We start from the raw sequence: 20,620 nt of genomic DNA on the forward strand, positions 1-20,620 counted from the left end.
AGGCATTTCAGCAGCGGCCCCATCCAACTCTCCAGCTTTTAAGCCTGGAACAGAACACGTGCCTAAACAGCAGTTTTTAATCCTTAGAAACTGTATTTTTATCTCATTCCGAAGGTAATTCCTTTGTACACGGAGATAAAGCCTCCTTAGGCTTATCTATCTGGGGGGGGGAAATGCAACAACTCAATAACCTAAAAAGATCTCATCTGTGCCTCTTTCTAGCTCCAGCTGCAGAGACTATTTCTACCCCCCCCCCAGGTTTATAAACGCTGCACAACCACACCTACACAGGTGTGTAAAAAAAATACACGTAAAGGTATTTTTTTAACACATTAACTTGGAGATTTACAGATGACAACACTCCTTCAGCTGCTTTCTTTAGAAAGGGTTGCCCACAATCACATACGCGCTTTCCTCTCACGTAGGAATTCACAGGTACTCTATAAAGGAGAAAAAGCTTTCAAACAAATTAGTTTTCATCATTCTGCCTCATGCAGAGCTTGCAGCTTCTGCACAAGATGAATCTAGCCTCGCTGGGAAATGCTCACAGGTAGAAAGTCAGCATCTTGTTGAATCCCTGCTCTCATTTTTCTGCAATCCCATCCTTTAACCTCTTTACCGTGGACACTTTTATTAAAAGTTTCCTGACACATCCACAACTGGTATTTTCCAACCACAACTCTCAGTACATGAATACATCCTTCTTTCTAGCCCTAAGAAAGCCTCCCCGAAGAAGCAGTCTGCTCATTTATGGATTTTACACTTAATGTGTTTTTCTACTTTTATTCAGACAGAACTCAGCACAAGAAGGAAGCGTATAACTGGAGGCTCATTCGCTATCATGCAGACAGGTCTCTGTATTCACAGCCCACGGGTGCTCAGAGGCAAGCAGTCCAAGACTTGCTCCAACGACATACTCAAATAAATAGTAAGCCATCTCTCAGCCAAGTGAGAAATGGCTTTTTGGTAGCGTGACCTTTCTTTTTCAGCATGTAGCTCTCAAGAAAACAAGATCAACATGGCAACCGAAGACCAGGCTCAAAGAAAAACAGGCATGTGTATGGAGCAGCATGCAGACGAGCACCAATCTGCTCCTTCCCACACCACCTTCTGAATTCAAGATGGAAATGGAGGCCAATGAGGATGATTGTGCAGGGGCAAGAGCCAGCCTGCAAAGCACACCCCAGGAGGTGCTGATTATGGTTATGGGTAACCACCTCTATCATTTGATGGGCACCTGATTTATTTGGAATTCAACACAAGAATAACTTGTCAGAGCCTTATTACTTTGCATCTAATGCAGACTGAACGACACTGCTCTAGCAGCTGTTGCACATTCCCTATCAGGCAAGGTAGACAGACATATGTTAAAAGCAAATTATGTTGGTATTAAGGTACACACCCAGCCCTCATTCTTCCCAAAGGGCAAATCATCTCATCCTGCATGTGCGGGACTGCTGAGCTCTGCTGCCCATTATACGTGGCAGTCTCTAAAGCTGCTTCTTTCTATCATCCTATATCCTGGGATTTCAGACACTTGCCATAAACAAACAGCTCAAGGCCTTGAACAAAGCCATCAACAGTGCATAAATACAGCTTGCAATAAGCCTATAAAAATATATATACATAAACATGCAACACATTAGCATCAACACTGTAAAACTACATTAAGCAGTTAGGCATTAGTTTAGTGAAAACAGCCGTTAGCATCCGTTCTGTTACTTCTAAAGACCCCAAACATCCAACTGGCAATTTTACATACTGCAATGCTTCACAATTGCAACTGTCCAAGATCTGCATTCTTGCTGCCCATACGTTTTCCTCCTTCCCTCCCTCCTCCTGTTTGTTGTGCTCAGTCATTACCTCATGCTGGAGGTGATGAATTTAATCTCTTCCCAAGCAAGGTCATGCTGCCCTGCCCATCAGAGCTGTGTGTGGCAAAAGGAAGCCCCAGGGCGCTAACACTTACTATTGCTATCGCTGTATGTTTCTCTCCCAAATGCTCATTTAATCAGAAACAAAATGTGTGAACCCAGAAATTGCCACAAAGTCTGCATAAGAGCACTCAGAAATGTGATCTAAATCTGGTAGTTTAGATTTTCATCTTCTGCAGACCAACTGCAAGCCATCGGGGATCAGAGGCTGTAAATAGAAGTCAGTAGAACGTGAAAAGCCTTTTCAGACCAAGCAATCCTGGAATTGCATGAGCAGCTCACCCTATAAATGCAGCCTACCGTGGGTGCTGAAGGGTTTTGGTGCGTAGCAAAGAGCCCTGCTTCCAACTGCTGTTCTGGGCTGGGGAGTGGGGGGAACAGGTGCTGAGAGGAACCCCTGATTGATGCTAAAGCCATCCATTTCTGTTTCCCAGCTTCTTGGTCCTCCTCCATTTACAACAAGCTCTTTGACCTACTGTTAAGGGCTAACTCCAATTTGTTTAAGTGTTTCTTTGCATTTAGTTAGCTCTCATACGCCTCTTTCTTTCACACTTCCATGTTCTCCCATCTCTCTTATGTTCTCTCCTCATTTTCACCAAACCAGGGCTTTCTCTTCCAGCAACACTAAATCCAACTGCTCAGTTTCCTCTTTCAAGTCTTCACACACCAGTCTGTGCAAGAGCACTGTGATCTCTCCCAGACCATCTGTCTATAGCCTCAGGAAGCTTTATATCTGAGACCATTCTCCCTAGCATGAGATCTCCCACCACACCCCTCCATTCTGTGCTCTTTTTTTATGTTTCAGGTGTCTGTTTGACACCAGCTTTGTAAATCCTGCCTCCCTTCCTTTCCAAACCTTTTGCCTCCAGCATGCTATCTTATCTCCCACACCAGCACACACATCTTGCTTGGGTTCTGAATGGGAATGGATGCTGGCTAACCCACTCCTCCAGTCCCTGTAACCCATTCTTTGACCACTGGTATCGTATCTATTCCCATGCATCTTCTCAGCTCTCCATCCTTCCAGGTCCCTGAACTCACTAGTGCAGTCTGACAACATATCTGTTCCTCCAGTCCCTGCTTTGGCTTACAGCTACAGCTCATTCCCACTTTCACCTCAGACACCTGCCCAGACAGGAAAAAAGAATATATGGAGGCAGAAGCTTTGTGACTACAGACTGAAACTCCACATTATTTGATGGAGGAAATAACTGTTGCTGGGCCAGGAGTGTTCAGCAGGCAGTGATCCGTGTCAGCAGCCTGGCAGACATACATTCCCCCAGATATACTTTCTTTTGTTTTTTCATCCCCTGATTCACAGAAGCAAGTTTTGCACGTCATCTGCTGTGCCAAACTGAAGCGCTCTGTTCTGCATGCTGACAAATAGTTTCCAAGTTGGGCCAAGATGACATGCCATGTTCCCTGCTCTCTGTAGCTCAGTGCACTGCTGATGGCATCCCTGCACCGGGCATTAGAGTGTGGGTCCTGCTGTTAAATCAGCCCCCATGAAGAGATACCACTAAATAAGCCAACAGCTGTTCAAGCTCCTGCTTTCCCTCTCTCCCAATAAAACCATCCTTTACATTTTCAGTACCAGGTTTAAACCTCTACACAGGTGGATGATACAATCCTAACACTGACCCAACCCCCCTTGATGTTAACATTTTAAATTATTAAGGCTTAGTTTTTCTAACACCAATAAATCATTTCTATGTGCACATTTAATTAACAATCCAATCAGTAAAAACAACTTAGCATTCACACAGCACGTTTTATCAGAGGAACCAAAGGCATATTACAACATTAATTAAGTGTAACAAATGTCCTGGCCAGACAGCTAACTATTATCCTACTTCGACACGTGGGGAAACAGAGGCAACACACCCTCTGGATTTGCCCCAGGTTAATCCTGATGTTCACAACATGGAACTGAAGACAGAAAGCAGGGAGTAATACCATTGAGATTTAGCTCTCTTAATAAGCATTCATTTCCTGAGCTGTGGTATTTACTTATTTGCTAATGAGAAATCTGCTCAATCTGCATTTCTCTCCCGAACAGTGCAGGGGCACAAATCACTGCTGTCGAGCCCACTAACCCACAACAGTCTGCCAGGTGAGGCTGAATACACTGCATCCAACACGCTCTCTGCTTGTGGGTTCTGAAGAACATGTCATGGCCCTTCCCATCCCATAGCTCGCACCCATGTACACTTGGTATGCAGGGCACTTGCTTTGCAGGACACAAACCTACACCAGTGTCTGCTGTCTCCCATGCACTCTGAGCACTTCTACAAGGGATCCCTTCAAAGGAAAAGCAGAACAATTAATACATTATAAACACAAATAGTGGCAATCAATGCAGGAGAACGGGTTAACACTCAAAGATGTCAGGAATGATGAAGAGATCCACGCTGAGTCAGGCTGGCTGGGTCAGCAAGAGGGGAACACTTTGGCAGAACCTCACGGAATGGCTGATGGGCTGAGGAAATCAATTTATTTAAAACTGATAACAGATTCATACTCTGCTATCGTTCACGTTGGACGGTTTGGCTGTCAAAGCTTCAGGGGCAATAGGCTGTCACTTGCTGTCTGTTTGGACAAAACCCAGCAAATTGGGTCTCATAGTGATCATAGCTTCTTTGCACTGCGCTAATGAAAGTCACCTCCACCTTCGCCTGATGCAGACAAGAGAAAAAAAACCTCACATTAAGACACTCACATTCTGACAGTTAATTTGCAAGCTTTAACTGTAATAACGTCCCTTTTGAAGTGAAATCCCACCCCCAAACCCTGATGCCACAGCAACAGCACAGGAGCTGTGACAGCTACTGCATAGTCTGTGTGGCAGCAGTGTGCTGCTACACTGTGCTGGTGGCAATGCCAGGCAGGGAGATGGAGCACTGGAAAACTCCAAGCTTCTTGGTGACCTGACTTCTGCTATGTGGAGGTTTAAGGGTAACAGTGACTTAAAACATGCACTTCAGCATCTCCCTCCACAACCAAGATCACTTTGAAGGATCGGAATGGATATTAAAATCCTCACCATTTTCTTGATGGGTCTTGGAATAATACTGCATAGGGACCCAAGTGCTCTGATAGCTGTGAAACAATGACTAACTGAAAGAAGAAATACAGTGGTTTCAGTGCAGGCATGAAAATTAAAGCCTTCACTTCTCCTTAAGCCCGGAGTGGGGTTTTTAAAAGCAACTGGAATGAAACCAAGGGTTTAATTGTCAAAGATGCTGTCTGCAGGGCCAAAACGAGAGCATACCTAAGATGCTATACCTCTAGCTGACACTGCATGCAGAGAAGATGGAAGTTCAGGCATCTGTGTGATAAGCAGAGCTATAAGCAAGGGTCAGGACCAAGATGCAACTCTGAACACAAGTGTTTCCACATGACATTTTTAGGTAGAGTGGGAAGAGATGTGTCAGAAGAAGCTAGGGGAGATCTAAGGGAAAGGCACAAGGGTAAAGCCCTGTGAAGCACCCTAGAACATGGTACGGCTTTGGTGTGCCACAACTGAAATCAGCAGAACCTGGTGAGAGAAAAGGAACAAACTGTTTCTTGCAGAGAAAATGTTAACGTTTAGCATGCATACAAGCTTCATGAAATTATCCCTATACTAATGCTATTTATAACATACACCTATTTGAGGAAGAGGACTTTGATTTAATGAATGCAAGTTTAATTAAAGTAAAACAATAGTTCCCATCAATCTTGAAACAATTCACAACCTGCTGCTTTTCTTCAACATTCAATCGAGCTAATGGTATAAACAGACCAAGTGCAGTGCTACATACCTGAAGCCTCCTGCAATGCAGACAAGGCAGTGCAAGCTTTACCACACCATGTTGTTTTCACTAGCCTCCAGAAACAGGAAGCTGTTGCATTGTATGAAGATATAAGAAAATTAATAGGAGATAATACACTGATAAACTTGAAATTGGCAATGGAAATGGCTACAGCCTCTAACCGTTTTCTTCTGCTGTGGTGCTACAGGGTAAGCATGGATAGGGCTGCAGCAGCTTAGCAAGGAGTTCTTGCCAGTCAACAGAGACATTTCCTTGCTCACCCATGGCCAAGAAGAGGGCTGAAGTCAGACTGGCTGGCATCAGTGTGGTCTCTGTAAAGCTTCATCAGTATGAGCACGTGCAGAGGTGGCTCAACTGGACCTCAAGCCGGGAGGCAGAGTGATATCTTCTACTTGGAAACTAAAAGAAATCTTGGAATTTCTAAAGGGAGGTACATCGCAGCCCACACAGCATTTCTGCAAGCCAGTTTTCAAAGGCAGGCCACACTGCAAAATATCAGCGTTGATTACCAAATGGTACTGCTGGTACTGAAAGACAGTACAGTAAATTGAATTTTAATAAGGAGTAAAGCTCTGACACTGAAGGTGAAGAACTTCATTAAACAAAACCATACATTGTACAGATGATACATAGGACGTTGTTTCTCTAATATCCTTCTGCTGATGCTTTCTCTATTGTATTCATCCGAGGGAGAAGAGAGCAGGAAGAGATGATGGCTATGCCTTAGGTATTGAGAATGATGAGAGCTCAGCTTTATAGCTTTAGCGCAGTAAGTGCAAAGCATGACATCTTCCCTACTTAGTTCTGCAGAATGAACTATTCAAAAGGTAATAATGAACTGCACATCATCTAAAGGACTCAATTGCACTCCTCTGCTTGCTTCCCTGATCCCATCCATCTATAAACGCCCCAGAATCCAGAAGGACAGTTGAAACTAGCAACAGAAATGCATCTGAGAGATCAGAAATCACCGGGTCATTCAACTGTAGAAAAGCATCGGTAGATTTCAAAACCACAAGAATGCAAAATTAACAGCCTACCAAAAACTGAGACTGAAGTCAGAAGAAAAAGGCAGGACATCCTTAGACAAGTTCATTGATTGGGAGAAGAAAAAAAACCCACAACCCAATCTCTGCACACAATCCTTCCGGCTAGAGAGAAAATTCCCTTTCTTTCTTCCAGCTCCCTGTAACTCAGTTGCCTCTAGAGAATACCAGGAGGTAGCCCCCGAATTCTAATTGCATTTGCTATTATACTAATCACGTGGATTTCAATGGGTAACATCAGTGGGACTTGCATACCAGGTATTCTCCACAATACCAGTCATCCGAAAATCATGACGGGCTTTTTTTGTCTAAGGTCTTTAAATAATTCAGAGAGGAGTTGTCAAGCTGAATCTGCAAAGCTCCCTTGACTTTGCACTTCCACTATTAGTCTGACTGCCTATTGTTTACAAAGACAAAAGGGAAAACATTACTGGATCATATGCCCAGAGAGAGGGGAGTCAAGGACTGGAAGGACAAGTGCTACCAGATTGAAGAAGTCACATAATCCAGATGGCAAAGCAAAGCACGCAATAGGTGAAACCCAGATGCACCAACAAAACGGCAAGAGAAAAAAGTTCCTGGTTCACTTGTGCTCTAAATAAGCAGTGCTAGCAGTTTCATGTATAATATCATGTCATTCTTTAAAAAAGGAATACCCCAAACGCAAATGGTAACTTTAATTAGTTAGCAATTAAAAGCACAACTTTTCAGCTGTACAGCTGCAGCCACCTCTTCCAGATCTGTCTCACTTCTGCAGAGCAGTGACAGGAACCAGGCAGTAGGCCAGCACTTAATAATCATCCGAAACCCCAGTGAGAGCAATTTCATCCTCCTCCCTTTTCCTTTCAGTCTGTGGGCTCTCCGGGCAGACAAACACAGTGAGTTCAGCTGAAGATTCCCTAGGTCCCATCTGGGGACACCAGCAATGACTGCAATGGCCCCTGGCATCCCAGGGAGCTCTTGCGCTCCAAAGTGCCTTTTAGGTATAAATATCCATATATATTTTAAATGACTCTGGGATGTGAACAGCTTTGATGGGGTTTTGCACAGTCATTTCCAATCACAAGTGAAAGCCTGGCTTGCAGCAAATTACTGCCTCATGAAGCAGCAGGAAGAATTGAGAGGGAAGAGAAGCCCAGGAGCCCTGTCCTATGCCTGTGCATCTCTACAGAGGGAATTTAATCACTTCCACCTATAAACCAAATGAGGACTTAAATAAATAAATAAAAATTAAAAAAAAAAGTGTGTGCGTGTGTGTGTGTGTGGGGGGGGGGAAACAGCTATGATTATAATCTTGCTTTAAACTAATGGGCTAGCCTCGCTCTAAGCAATTACACACAGCTTTGGGTTGCCCAATGGCCCTTTCCATGCTGTGGGATAAGCTGGCAGCAGAACAAACTGTCCCTGAACATCTTGGCATAAAACATGTATGGAGGGGAACGATCCAGTTTAGTTGGCTCTCCTAAAGCAGACAGAGACCTCCACTTTACTCTAGGAAGGCTGCAAGAGTAGACAAAACACTTGTTTTGCCACGACTGGTCCCAATTGGTCCCAACAGCCTCCAGTCCCATTTTGTGACTAAGACATGCTTCCTACAGAGTCTTCTATCCCAAGCTTCTGACCGTATCCAATCCTAAACGAAACATGATTTAAAAGCATGCAAACAAACTGTTGGAAAAAGGATTCAAATACTAGAAAAACATCACAAAGTGGGAAAGCTTGACACAGAAGGCCAAAATCATTCTGGACACAAGAAAGAAGCCACACGAAGCACAGGAATAACAGCACTCAGCAATGCCCCAAAGACTCTGTCTTTCTTATTCACTAGGTGACTGCTAGCTAGAAGGAGTGCCTGAAACCGCAGTGCTTTTAATAAGCCCCTAAATCTCCTGGCCTTGACTACCCTCCTAAACTACAGGGAGCAGCGTGCCAGCAGCGTGCTGGCTGCCAGCATCCTTACAGCAAGGCCATTAAACAACAAGCTGCTGGTTCCCTGTTTTTTTTCTTTTTGTTGCTGGATGTGGTACATGCATCTCAAATGAACACTACCAGATCCCAAATGTTCCTCATCACAAACCATTCTCAAGCTGGGACTCCTAAAATGAAGTGATGGACTACGGAGTTGAAGCATCCCAGCCTGAAAACCCTTGAGAATTAGATGCTTCTCCCCATTCTTGGGTATCCAAAAGTGGCAAATAAACCCCTAGAAACAGTCACTACACGCTTCTTGCTGAAAAAGAGGAGATACAGAAGGCACTAATTCTTATAAGTTACAACAACTGTAGTACAAAAAAACCTCTGAAAACATTTATCTTTCCAGAGAGGCAGCAGCGTCCTCCTTCACACGGTGCACATCACAAGCAGCTCACAGGCCCGTGATTTCTTAGCACTGCAAGACTGTAAAAGGATTTCGATAAAGTGGGTAATGTTCTACATCACTGTTTAAGGACAATTCAATCACCTTCTGGATTAAGCCTTGCTCCCGATTAATCTTAACAGAGAGCAATGAATAGGAAATCCAGGTCCCAGGAACGAGGAAGATTTTATCTTTAAACCCACAATTCACAAGCAAAATCACCTCTCTTACAATGGATAATTCTACTACTTTCGAGTTATTTTCACACAGTGGGTATAAAAATTATCTTCCGATATCTCAAATTGAAAGGAGTGATTTTTAAGCACTGTCTTTCTGAACGCACGCGCAGATTAACAAAGCTGTATCAAAAAGAGGAGCTCGGCTACCAAGAAATCCATTAAGCCACCAACGACACTAATAGCAAAAAAGACATTCAAAAAGATTCAAGTATATAAAGGAAAAAACTGTGTTACGTACTACTGGAATCATAGGAATGAATGAGCCCCTGGTGCTGGGATCCACAGTACCTCTGATTTTATATCCTACAGTGTAAATAGGGGGCTGCACACCTGAGCTCTGCTGATGAGAAGAGACAGCAAACACTTCTGGCATTAGATCAGTTTTACTTTGTGGTTTTTTTTTACCTAATCTGCTTCCTTCTCCTTTGACTACTGCCTTTTAAACACTCCTTCTGCAGAGATGCTGCTGCTTGCTCATTCCTTCATGTATATCACAGCTCTGGAGCAGGTACCTGCTACTTCCTCACAGGCTGCTGGGACCTGAGAGCAACTCAGAGCAGAGATGGGAAGAAATATAGGACAAAGTACAGTCAATCTGAAGATAACAACAACTGTTCTGTGCCAGGACTAAGCAGAACTTATTTCCTGTCACAGCAAAACTATGTGCTCTGCTACATCATCAGCAGAAAGACAGCTCCTGCAAAGAGTTCATGATCATCTGCTGCCCTAGCTATGGCATCCAGGGAGGAAATAAATGATACAGGAAGAAACGGCCTCCAAAAAGCCACACGCAGCACACACACAGGGTAAGGGACAGAGACAACGCGGCTCAGCGTGCGACAGGTTCATTACTTCACCCCCTTTTATTTATAGCGAGAGGGACTCCAATTCCACATCTACGTGTTATCTGAAATTAATACAGGAGCCCCCGCCTGGCTGAGAACACACTTGTCAACATCATAAAAGCACTTTCAACCTGCTCATAAAGGAGAATGGGAGCCTTAAGAGCCTGCACAAACACGAGCTATCACCTGTTCTGCAGTGGGGACGGAGCTATAATTCCTGTTCAGAAAGCTGAGAATTGCGTGGTGGGCTTACAAGGAGGCAGCCCTTGTCCCACCTGTAGGTTCAGCTTGCTCTGCTCCTGGGGAGAGCAAGGTACGTCATTCTGAGAGCCAGAGGGTGACTGCAGAGGTCCATTCCAAGATAGTGGGAAAGTTGCTGTCAGCCAGCTGCATCTCCTTGCCCCATCGCCATACACCTATCCAAACATTTATCTAAAATAAATCTTTAGAGCAGTATTTTTCTTATACAAACATCCGAGCATCAGCAGAGCGATTTTCACAGTGTGACTGCTTACTCTTTGCAAGGTAAATACATCCCCCTCGCATCCTGAAACAAAGCCACCTCGTGCATTCCCAATGCAGGCTGCAGCACCAGAACAAAAGTTCCACAAGCCGCCAACTCCTGCTTTCCTTCACATTTTCAAAGAGTCTCCAAGAGTTTACGTTTCTTCTTTTGCATTGTCAAGCCAAGCAAGAACCTCACACAAACAGAAAGCCTACAGAGAGATGAATTCTTTTGTACTAAATAAGGACATTTGTATTTCACTTCCAGCTCATTTTCTCTTTCTTTTTTCAAACCGCCGCTGGCTCAAATTCATCCCTTCAAACGCTGGAGCTAACGTGCATGTTCTAAACCAAGGCACATACAGAAGCACCATTAACCTCCTACTTTAATCAAGGATATTTCGCTCTAAATGATCACAGCCTTCCACGAGCACATACTTCCCAGACGAGATGGGCTTTCCATCAAGCTGTGGTCAGGAGAACAAACTTGGCCAGAGAAGCCTGCTTGATAGAAAAATTCTTTCCTGAAAGAACAAGGGCTCAGATAATCAAATTGATCAACCAGGAAATGAGGAAGAAAAAATTATCATGTATGCTGCTTTATGCTGGAGGCTTGGCTGAGGATGTGGAGTCCCTGAAAGTGGGGTAGTGAAAAGAGATGCAGCTTCTCCTCCTCCCGCCGCAATTAATTTATAATGCTATTTGCAGATTACAGGTAAAAAGAATTATTATTATTATTATTACCTTTTTGTTGTTTTATTTTTCCTTTAAGTAGATCTGAACCAATCTTTCCTCCTTGTACATGCAATATTGCTTATCTTCCTTCCAGAATCTCTCATTATTAGAAGTGGAAAACAATGCAGTTCTATCTGCCTGCTCCCCAGGCTGCATCTCTTAATACTCATTTCAGACATACTATATAAATCTAGAAAAATTCAATGCTGCAGCAAACAGCTTATTTTTCTACAGCTTTAGTGACTAGGTAAGAGCTCAGAAAGTGATGGCGATGGGCATAAAAGAGGTACAACTGTTGGAAGACCTCCCCTGCAGAATTCAGAGCACCTTGTGTAAGGGTGAGCACAGCTCTATTGAGCTGCCCAACCTTCACTAACAGCATCACTCCCATCTACAAGGTACCCATTAACTTACTAAGCATAATTTTCCAGCTGTACTGGATTCCCTCCTTCAGGCAGGGATGATTAGTATAATTCTGTATGTACTCTACATACAATAATTACACGGCCTAATTACACAGACAGGCAGTTGGATTCATTGATGGGGTGACCACCGCACGCAGGTAGCTCACTCATCTGACCTTAGTGAGAATTAAACTGGGACAACAGCAGAAAGAAAAGTAGTCTTATTTCAGTAGGTTAGAGATTAATTCATTCCTGAGTTGGCAGGAACCCTTAAGGATCATCAAGTCCAACTCCTGGCTCCACAAAGGACCACCCAAAATTCAAACCCTGTGTCTGAGGGAGATACATCAATCCTTTTTGCTGGGGGAAAACCAGCACCACAAAAGCCTTAATTCATCCTCTACCAGCAGGCAATGTGATTGACACTGAACCGGTCACACGCTGCAAGGTTTTTAAGGTTTTTGCTATTGATAATGGAAGTGCAAAAGGCACAAGAAAACCTTCAGTACGGTTGTTCCAAAGCCAAGCAGTAACTGCTACTGTAGAGACCTACATAAAGCAAAGCTTTTGCAGTCAAAACTACCCGTGCATAAATGCTTCCACTTCCCTCTCACCCAGAGATTAAATCATCTGATCAAAATCTTGCGCCGGGAAGGAAAAAAAAAAACAAACTCATTTCATATTTTTTCCACTTCATTCAGACTCCGTAAAACATTAAATCCTTGCCAGTACAACCGCTTAATTGGGAGCACCAGAGCAAAAGGTTGGTGCAGCTCATGAACTGAGACAACGGAACGGCAGTGACCTGGCAGAACTCACCATCAGCAGGTGTTCCAGAGAATGAGAAAAGGAGTACCCTGAGGTTGCTTTGACTGAAGCAGTGGCACTTGTTAAAGGGGATGAGGTTATAAAACCACCTTAAAGCAGCAGTGAGAAAGGAACACCAGCACTGAGGTTTTGGACGCCCTCGGTGTGGGAATTGTGCTGCTCCACTGAAGCTGGCTTCAAAGGCAGTGGTGAGCCCAGTGCCAAGGGCTGCTCACAACCTGCTCTGCTCTTACAGCTCTGAAATCAGGCTCCTTCTTTAGTGCTGAGATGGAAACTTGACCCCTGCAGTTCCCATCGTAAATGGGAGATGCTTCACTAAACACAGACTGACTGCTGCCTAGCTTGCTGAGAATTGGCTAAAGGAGTCACACCTCACTTTGTGCCAATCAGAGACTTAAAACATATGGCACTTCCATAACAAAAGCCAGATGAACTGAATAAGTGAAAGGCTAACAGTGGATGCTCAGGTAGTTTTCACGATGAATTTGGAGGAGAGCAGCTTTTGTCAGAGCTTGAGATCAGTCAATATGCGCCAGCTCTGGTACCCACATACCTCCTCTGTTTCATTCCAAAAGTGACTTACAGGCTTTAGTGCACAGAGATAAGAAGGGGAGAAACAGCACTATTAAATAAATAAATAAGGATAGGCCTTCCTATCCAAAGGCTATGAGTTCAGAAAGCAAGCCTAACATCTCTAAGCCATAGTGCTATAGAGGGTGAAAACCCCATGAGGCTGAACTCTCCCACAAAAACAAGAACAAGAAGAACAAGCCTGGCAAAAGAGAAGCTTACAACTCACAGCAAGCAGGTTTCTGGGCACCATCTGACCAAGCAACCAAACAAAGCCTCTACCAGTCACTGGATTCAGCATCTTTACAGCTCAGAAGGATATCTATCAGAGTTCAGGCCAAGGGTCCAACAGCAGCACTGCAGAGGACCAGTGAAGAAGAAAAGAAGTCATATAAACACCTGATTTGAAAAGCAAATGTGTGAATCTGCTCTTATTTTCCCTTCACAGAACACACGAGGGTAACCTCAAGCAATGCTGTTATATAAGTAATTTTCTATCACGTGGCACTGTTTGGGATACAGTTTATGTGAAGGGCCACCCAAATCCGTATTGCTACCTCTCAGCTTGTGCCTTGCAGCATTATGGTACAGCAGGGAACTAAAGATGGAGTTGGGAATGAAGTCAAGGTTACAGCTGAGCTCCTGCCTTTGGCTCATCTGCTATAAAACTCAGACCTGAATAAAGAACGTGTGTTTACAAAAGCAACAGAGGCCCAACAGGAGAGAAACAGCCACTTACAAGTTTAATGACAGCTGCACAGAGACTTCTTTGCATCCTCAGCTCACGGTGTGTACCATACCAATGCAATTTCTGATTGCATTGGGATGCCCTTGTTTTTCTAAAACCTAGGAAACAACAAGAGCCTGCTTAGACCTCTGCTTACACCGGCAATGAACTGCAATCCATTATCTGTACAGCTGCACCACCGGGATCAGCTCCTGGACTGTAGTGCCAACAGTGTTACACTGACCGCTGTGTCATTCACTGCTCTAGGAAACAGATGACTCTAATAAGGACCTCAGTCCCACCTGCATGGTGCTTCTGGTGACGTTAGAAGAGATGCATCGGTAAGCAAATATCAGCTGCACAAGTTTGGGAGTGTAAGTGCTGCCTTCATTCAGGAAATGTGAGCAACTTTGATCTGCCTTTGCTTCAAAGAAAACACATTGGCCCCGTAGCAATATTCAGTGATTATGCAGGGGAAAAATGATGCACGCCTCACCTTGCGGAAGGAGAGAGAAATTGAGTTTGCAAATGTAAACGTAAAGTTAACAAAGGAAAACCAAGCCACCTACACTTCTTGGAGAGGCTATTCCTAAAATAGAAGCTCGAATGATATCAGAGTGCTGCAGTACCACAGGGGACCTGAACTTCCAGGGCTGAACAAAAGCGACACTCACTCCCTCTGCTCACACCAACAGCAGCTCTGCATCTAGAGAAGAGTTAACATATGCGTTATGCACCCACTGGCGTGCTGCGCTGAGCCCTGAGACAGCAAAATGAAGGGTGCAATGCATCTTTTTTCCCTCTGAAATGCCCCTCACCTGAGAGCTAAGTGCCTGAAACCCTCCATCCCTGCCCATGTTGTTGGGAGGCAGCTCGGGGAGCATCCCGCGAGCCACAGAGAGGGAATAAGAAAAGCATTTACCAATATTTGTCTTCTTGTACAAAAGATTCACACTTAAACACTCTCTCCTAAAGCCTATCATTTGCATAATCGCATTACCAACGTGGTCTTTCACACAGAGTGAAGTGTCAAAATACTGCAATTTCAATATAGCGCATGAGACATTAATAATAGAGTATGATGTCTTTCCCCCATGAAGTTTCCTGTGGTTGGACATCAAAGCTTCCCGATAAGGAATAAAACATTGTCACAGTAACCTGAGCAGTTTGATTCTCTTTAGTCAAACAAAAAACAGAGCCCAAAAATGAGCATTTGAAAAGATGTGGGTATGAGGGAACAGGAGCACGTACAAAAGTAAAGGAGCACATACAAAACTAAAGGAGCACGTACAAAAGTAAAGGAGCATGTACAAAAGTAAGGGAGCACACACACTGAACTTGTGACTTCTTTTTGTCTGCGAGGCTGAAATTATTCTGCACGCAAAAATAGCTTCCGAGCAGCATACAAAACAATATATACTTGTGTGTGTTGGTATGCATAAGTAATGTGCTAAGATTTGGAGGAAAAAAACAATCAAGCATGCATGATGTACGGTGTTATCTTGCAATATTCTGGGCTCCACTTTTTTTCTTTAATGAAAACCAGAGATTCCCAGGCAAGTAAAGGAGGAAGACATGAAAAAGATAGAAGAGAAATAAACCATGTTTACAATCTAAGAGTGGAAAGCGTGAAGCAGCTAAGTAAAGAAGTCAAACACTTCTTGTTGAAAGCATTGCCAAAGGCCAGGGAGAAGAAGAGGACATGCAGAGAGGAAGGGGAAGCCATCACATAGCTCCCAGCTTCACAGCACACATGCTGCAGGGCTTAGGCAAGTTCCACTGACTGGAGGAAAATCTTTGAAGATACTTGTTTCAAGGGGGGGGGGGGGAAGGAGGGATAAGAAAGGAAAGAAAAAAATAGAAATCTGATCAAAGTCTGATCTCTTTGCTTTTCTTAAAAGCTGATCGTTTGCAGCTTGCCATAAACTGCTGTGCATTTCAATCACGAGGGAGAAGGCAAAGAATGCATCCCCAGGATACTGCATCTCCAGCATACTGCAATGCTACAGCACAGAATGACCTGCAAGAACACCAGGTTGGAGATGCTGCGTGGCAATGCTGCGGGGACAGCTTCTGTGGAGCTCAGCCCAGCTCTGGGAAAGAAGGGATGAGCCAGAGAACATCCCTGTATCTCCATCCTCACTTGGGTCTGGGGAGGCAAGGACAGTTTGGGTCTGACCACCTCAGACAGCTGTTTTGCTCCTAAGCTTTAGTTAGATTCCTGATCTTAACTATGACCTGAGAAAAAAGGATGCTGCAAAAACAAGCAAGCCTCACTGAAAGTGTTAGGACAACATTTGCAGCTATTTTGAGGCTTTAAACGTATCAGAAGTGAAGTAGAACAACAACAAAAGAATCTTAGTCTTGTTCTTTCCCCCAGCCCCCAAATCCCACCTAAATTACCACCCTCAAGTTACAAGAGCTGTAGCTGCAATCAACCCAAGTTACTCAAGAACGATACTGAAAAAGCTTTTGGGTTTTTGGGAATGACAAAGGAGGTTTCATTTCTAATGTTCATAAGTCATCCAAATTAATTAGTGCTTTAAAACGGCCATGAATCACTTCCCGAAATAATTTGTATTGGCTAAATTAAATCCAGTGAAGGGAGCCAATTTGCTGATTGTAAATTATCAGAGGCCCTGACTAGTTTGTGTGTACATTGTGTACTGTTTATTAGGCTACTGGGAAACAAAGGATGGCTACTTTTCATCACTGAACAAGATTACAGCCCTATTAAATGACCGGCTTATTGTGAAATAATTATGGGTTTCTATTTACAGAATTCAAGCCAGACATCGTTAGATACAAAGCTGAGCATCGAGAGGAGGGGAACAAACAAATGGAGGAAAATCTGGCTTTCTGAAGAGCTGCACCAAAATCCACCTGAAGGGAATATTTCAAATCTTCATACATTAACGAAAAGAAGTTCAGAGATGCAAAACTAATTATGTAAATGCTTCTGTCATATCACAGTGCCTAAAGGCAGCTTGAAGCCTGAGTCCCTCAGCCTGCTCCATTCTGTTGCTGCTGGACAATTGTTTCCAGAGCCCCCCCTAAATCCAGATGCCTTCTGAAGAGCGCCAACAAGGCGAGAAGATGCACACCAGCATCTCCCATGTAACACAAAGGAGATGGATTCACAGTGCTGCTGCTCTTCCACCTGCTGTGGTCCTCCCAAACCACCCAGTGCACACACACATACGTAAGTAAGGCTTTACCTAAGCTAATTTACATGACATTTTGGTGTTCATATCTTTATCTCGTTACTGGTATCAAAACCTTAACATTTCTGCTTGAGAAACTTTTCCCCAGCTAACCTGCTTATCAGCAGTAATGAATACTCACGCAAACAGGTACAAAATTAAATGGCTTCTTTACAGTGATTATGATAGATTGAGCCACGCTTAATCTACATAATCAAATTGCTTCTGTGTTCAGCAGTAATACCTTTTTGCTGTCCTGGGAGCAGGTTCAGCATTGGTTTCTCTTCTGACAGCGTCTGAGAAATGCTAACTGCAGGTGAGAAAGGGGCTAGTTGAGATGCAATCGTTTAACACAGATGTGTGAGGCACACCCTGAACTCTGCTATGTAGGAAGCCAGGTCCAAACAAAAGGTGCTGCCTTTAGGGAAGGAGAAAACACGTCTTGAGTCTGCTTGGATGTTAATGAAATGAAAGAGTCCTGAATGAGGAGAATTTTAGCCATTTCAGGACCAGATTTGGGTTTCAAATATAGTGAGGTAAATCTTGCCAAGGTGTCAGAAATAGAGGCTGTATTACAGAAAGCAGAAGAGGTTCAGGTTGGATGTTGGGTACAAAAAGAAGTGCCTTAAAAACAAAACAAAAACCCCATTTACTTATGAAAATGCAGCACCAATAGAAGTGTGAATGCTTCCTTCCTCAAATACACGCTGAAACATTTGTTCTTTTTTGAATAGTCTAGCAGAAACATTAGCCTACAAGCTAGTACTCATTTCTAAACATTACCTAAGAGCTGAAAAAGTGACTAAGGCTTATGCAAAATGCTAATAAGCACTTACAGAGAACAATTTCTCTAACTCGTTATGCCTTTGACACACGTGGAGAAAACACATTGCCTGGACCTGTGCAGCTGGAGAAGAGACAGCTGTAGCAAACGGAGCTCTGCATCATCTTAAGCAAGGGAAGACCAAGAAAGAGGGAGAAAAAAACAGAGATGGGTTCTGGCAAGGGCTGCTGGCACAGCTTGACTTTGGCTCATGAAGAAGGAAAAGCTTGAGTTACACAGAAATAGATTTAGGAAAGAATCAATGACATTTCATCTGAAAGTTTTAGCTTAAGTTTTAATTAGGATCTGAGATTCTGCACTGAACTGCATGAAGAGAAGGAATGTATGTTACTGATGCTTCCCGAGATAACTGACAGATCTGAAACTTACCCATCTCATCTCAAAAGGTTAATTAAAGAACAATCCTTGAGAGCAACACCATAGGGAAACGGAAAAGAGTCTGTTCCACCTGAGAGTCCTGGGGAAAAGCTGGCAGGCAGCGCCTGCACCCCCACCTGTAAAGCTCCAGTTTCCAAGCTGAAATCAGTGCACAGTGACCACTGCCATGGAGACCCAAAATGATTCTGAACTGGCCCAGCATGACATCAAGAAGAGCTCAGAGCTTGCCCACAGTGCTCGCTATGGCTCCTGGGCAAGAGCTGCAGTTTGGGCTGTGCTCTGTGATTTGACACTCCTCAGAAGAGCTGAGAGTCATTGCCACCAGTGGCCAAAGGCAGGGGTGGTAACTCTTATAATTAGAAAACTAAGGCAGAGTGAGTCACCCAGGATCAAAGGCTGCAATTAACCTAGAAACAGGCACTAGGTTCCCCAGTGCCCATACACACACTGACTGTGCTGCAAAGCAAAGGACTTCTCTCATGCCAGCATCATTAAGAAACACGCTAGCTTTTTAGGGAGCCTATATACAAAGCTCATCTGAAAATTTTATGCTAATTTAGGAGACCATCATCAAAAAGGAGAATAAAAGTTTCATCACTTGAACAAGACCGTGTGGATGTAAGTGACCTTTGGCTGTGAAGTAATTTAATTTACTGGGAACACGAGCAAAGTCTCAATTAGGTCTGAGAGGACCACTGCACAACTAGAAGAGGAAGAGAAGCGTGCAGATGCAGGGCTGGAGAGCACTTCACCTCTTGGGGAGGCTGAAGGGATGGCACAAGGCAGCAGTGAGGCTTCCTGGCCAATGCCAGCACAGTCAGATGCAAGTAGCACAAGCAGGATGGCAAGTGCTCCAAAAAGAAGTGAAATACTGAAGGAAAACGCTCAGCTCTCAGACCACAGGCAGTTTTTTGCTTTTTTCTATATAAACTGAAGCCAGGTGCTGCGGCTGTCATGGGAGATGCTGAAATTTGGTAGAAGCCCAGGAAAAAAGCAGAGGAATGGTAGAAAATAAAATCAGGACGATGACAGATTCTGAATGCTGCTTAACAAAAGGAAGCTTCAATGTTATTTGGTACAATCTTTATGGGCCCAATTTAACTGTTACATTTTAAAACTGTCTTACATTTTCTCACATTTTTATTTCAGAGAATTTTTTGTTCCTGTTGTAGAGAATTGTTTGACAGCCCATGGTGACCCCCCCCAAAAGTAAGGCACAATACATTAGAGATGGAAAAGGCTGATAAGAATGGACAGCAATAGAAATAATCCAAGAGATGGGCCCACTGTTAGGGTGCTGCCTGTAGGAAAGCGGCACAGCAGGTCAGTGGGCAGACCAGCCCAACGGAGAAATACAGCAGTAAAGAAAGTTAAGGAAAGGGTGTCTATAGACACAGAGGTTTCTGTAGCATGTTATAATCCAGAAGAAACGTGAAATCACACAACTTCCTATAGTAACTCTCCATCTGAGACATGACAACTGCCTGTACCAAACGCCTCGAAACTCCTCAGCCAGAAGTGTAAGCAGCCCTACACCATTCAGTCTCATGTCCACAGCTCAAACTGAAACCACCCGCTTTTTGCTTTTGAACTGAAAAGCAAGCTTTCATTTTAGATACTTGTCGTGTTTATTTTTACCCCTTGGTTTCTTTCTTTTAACTTAGAAGCATTCATCTGAAATGAGTTTACACCAGTGACAACTGAATCACGGTTGTGGGGGCAATTTCTTCATACTCAAACAGAAGTGGTGGATGCTACCCTTCTAAAACAGTTACGTTTGTAAATGTAATGTCTAGAAACATCAATTAGGCAACATTCCACTTCAGCTCCTTGATTGACTGCATTTAGGATGAGATCCTCTCCTCCTCCTCCCAAAAAACCAGTTAAGTACCTGATCTGCAAATACTTGCACAGAAGAGTCACTCATTCAAGTTCTTTATGCAAGGTTTTCAAGGACACTCCGAATTAAAAGCAACACTCTTGGGTTTCCAAAGCTTCCCCACACTTAAAGGATGCTCAAAAACATGGATTCAGGTCTGCTTGCAGCATTAGTACGCACTTTAAATATAAAAACTGCCTGTTACTGATGTACTCATTGAAGTAAATGCAGCCAGGGCTCACCTCTTTTATATATTTACTCGTCCACACACGGGGCACACATTTCAAATAGCAAGCCATCTATACAGGGTAAT

General features: G+C 43.7%; 1 protein-coding gene and 1 non-coding gene across 4 annotated transcripts in view; both read right to left on the minus strand.

Moving 5' to 3' along the window:
• The window catches only part of COP1 (COP1 E3 ubiquitin ligase), a 120,016-nt gene that overhangs the window by 8,803 nt on the left and 90,593 nt on the right, over window positions 1-20,620 (minus strand). The gene's annotated exons all lie outside the window — the stretch shown is intronic.
• Window positions 8,220-8,361, minus strand: LOC116653813. The gene has a single exon (XR_004308281.1).

The sequence above is a fragment of the Coturnix japonica genome, chromosome 8 (genome assembly GCF_001577835.2).
Source record: "Coturnix japonica isolate 7356 chromosome 8, Coturnix japonica 2.1, whole genome shotgun sequence".
NCBI classification, from domain to species: Eukaryota; Metazoa; Chordata; class Aves; order Galliformes; family Phasianidae; genus Coturnix; species Coturnix japonica.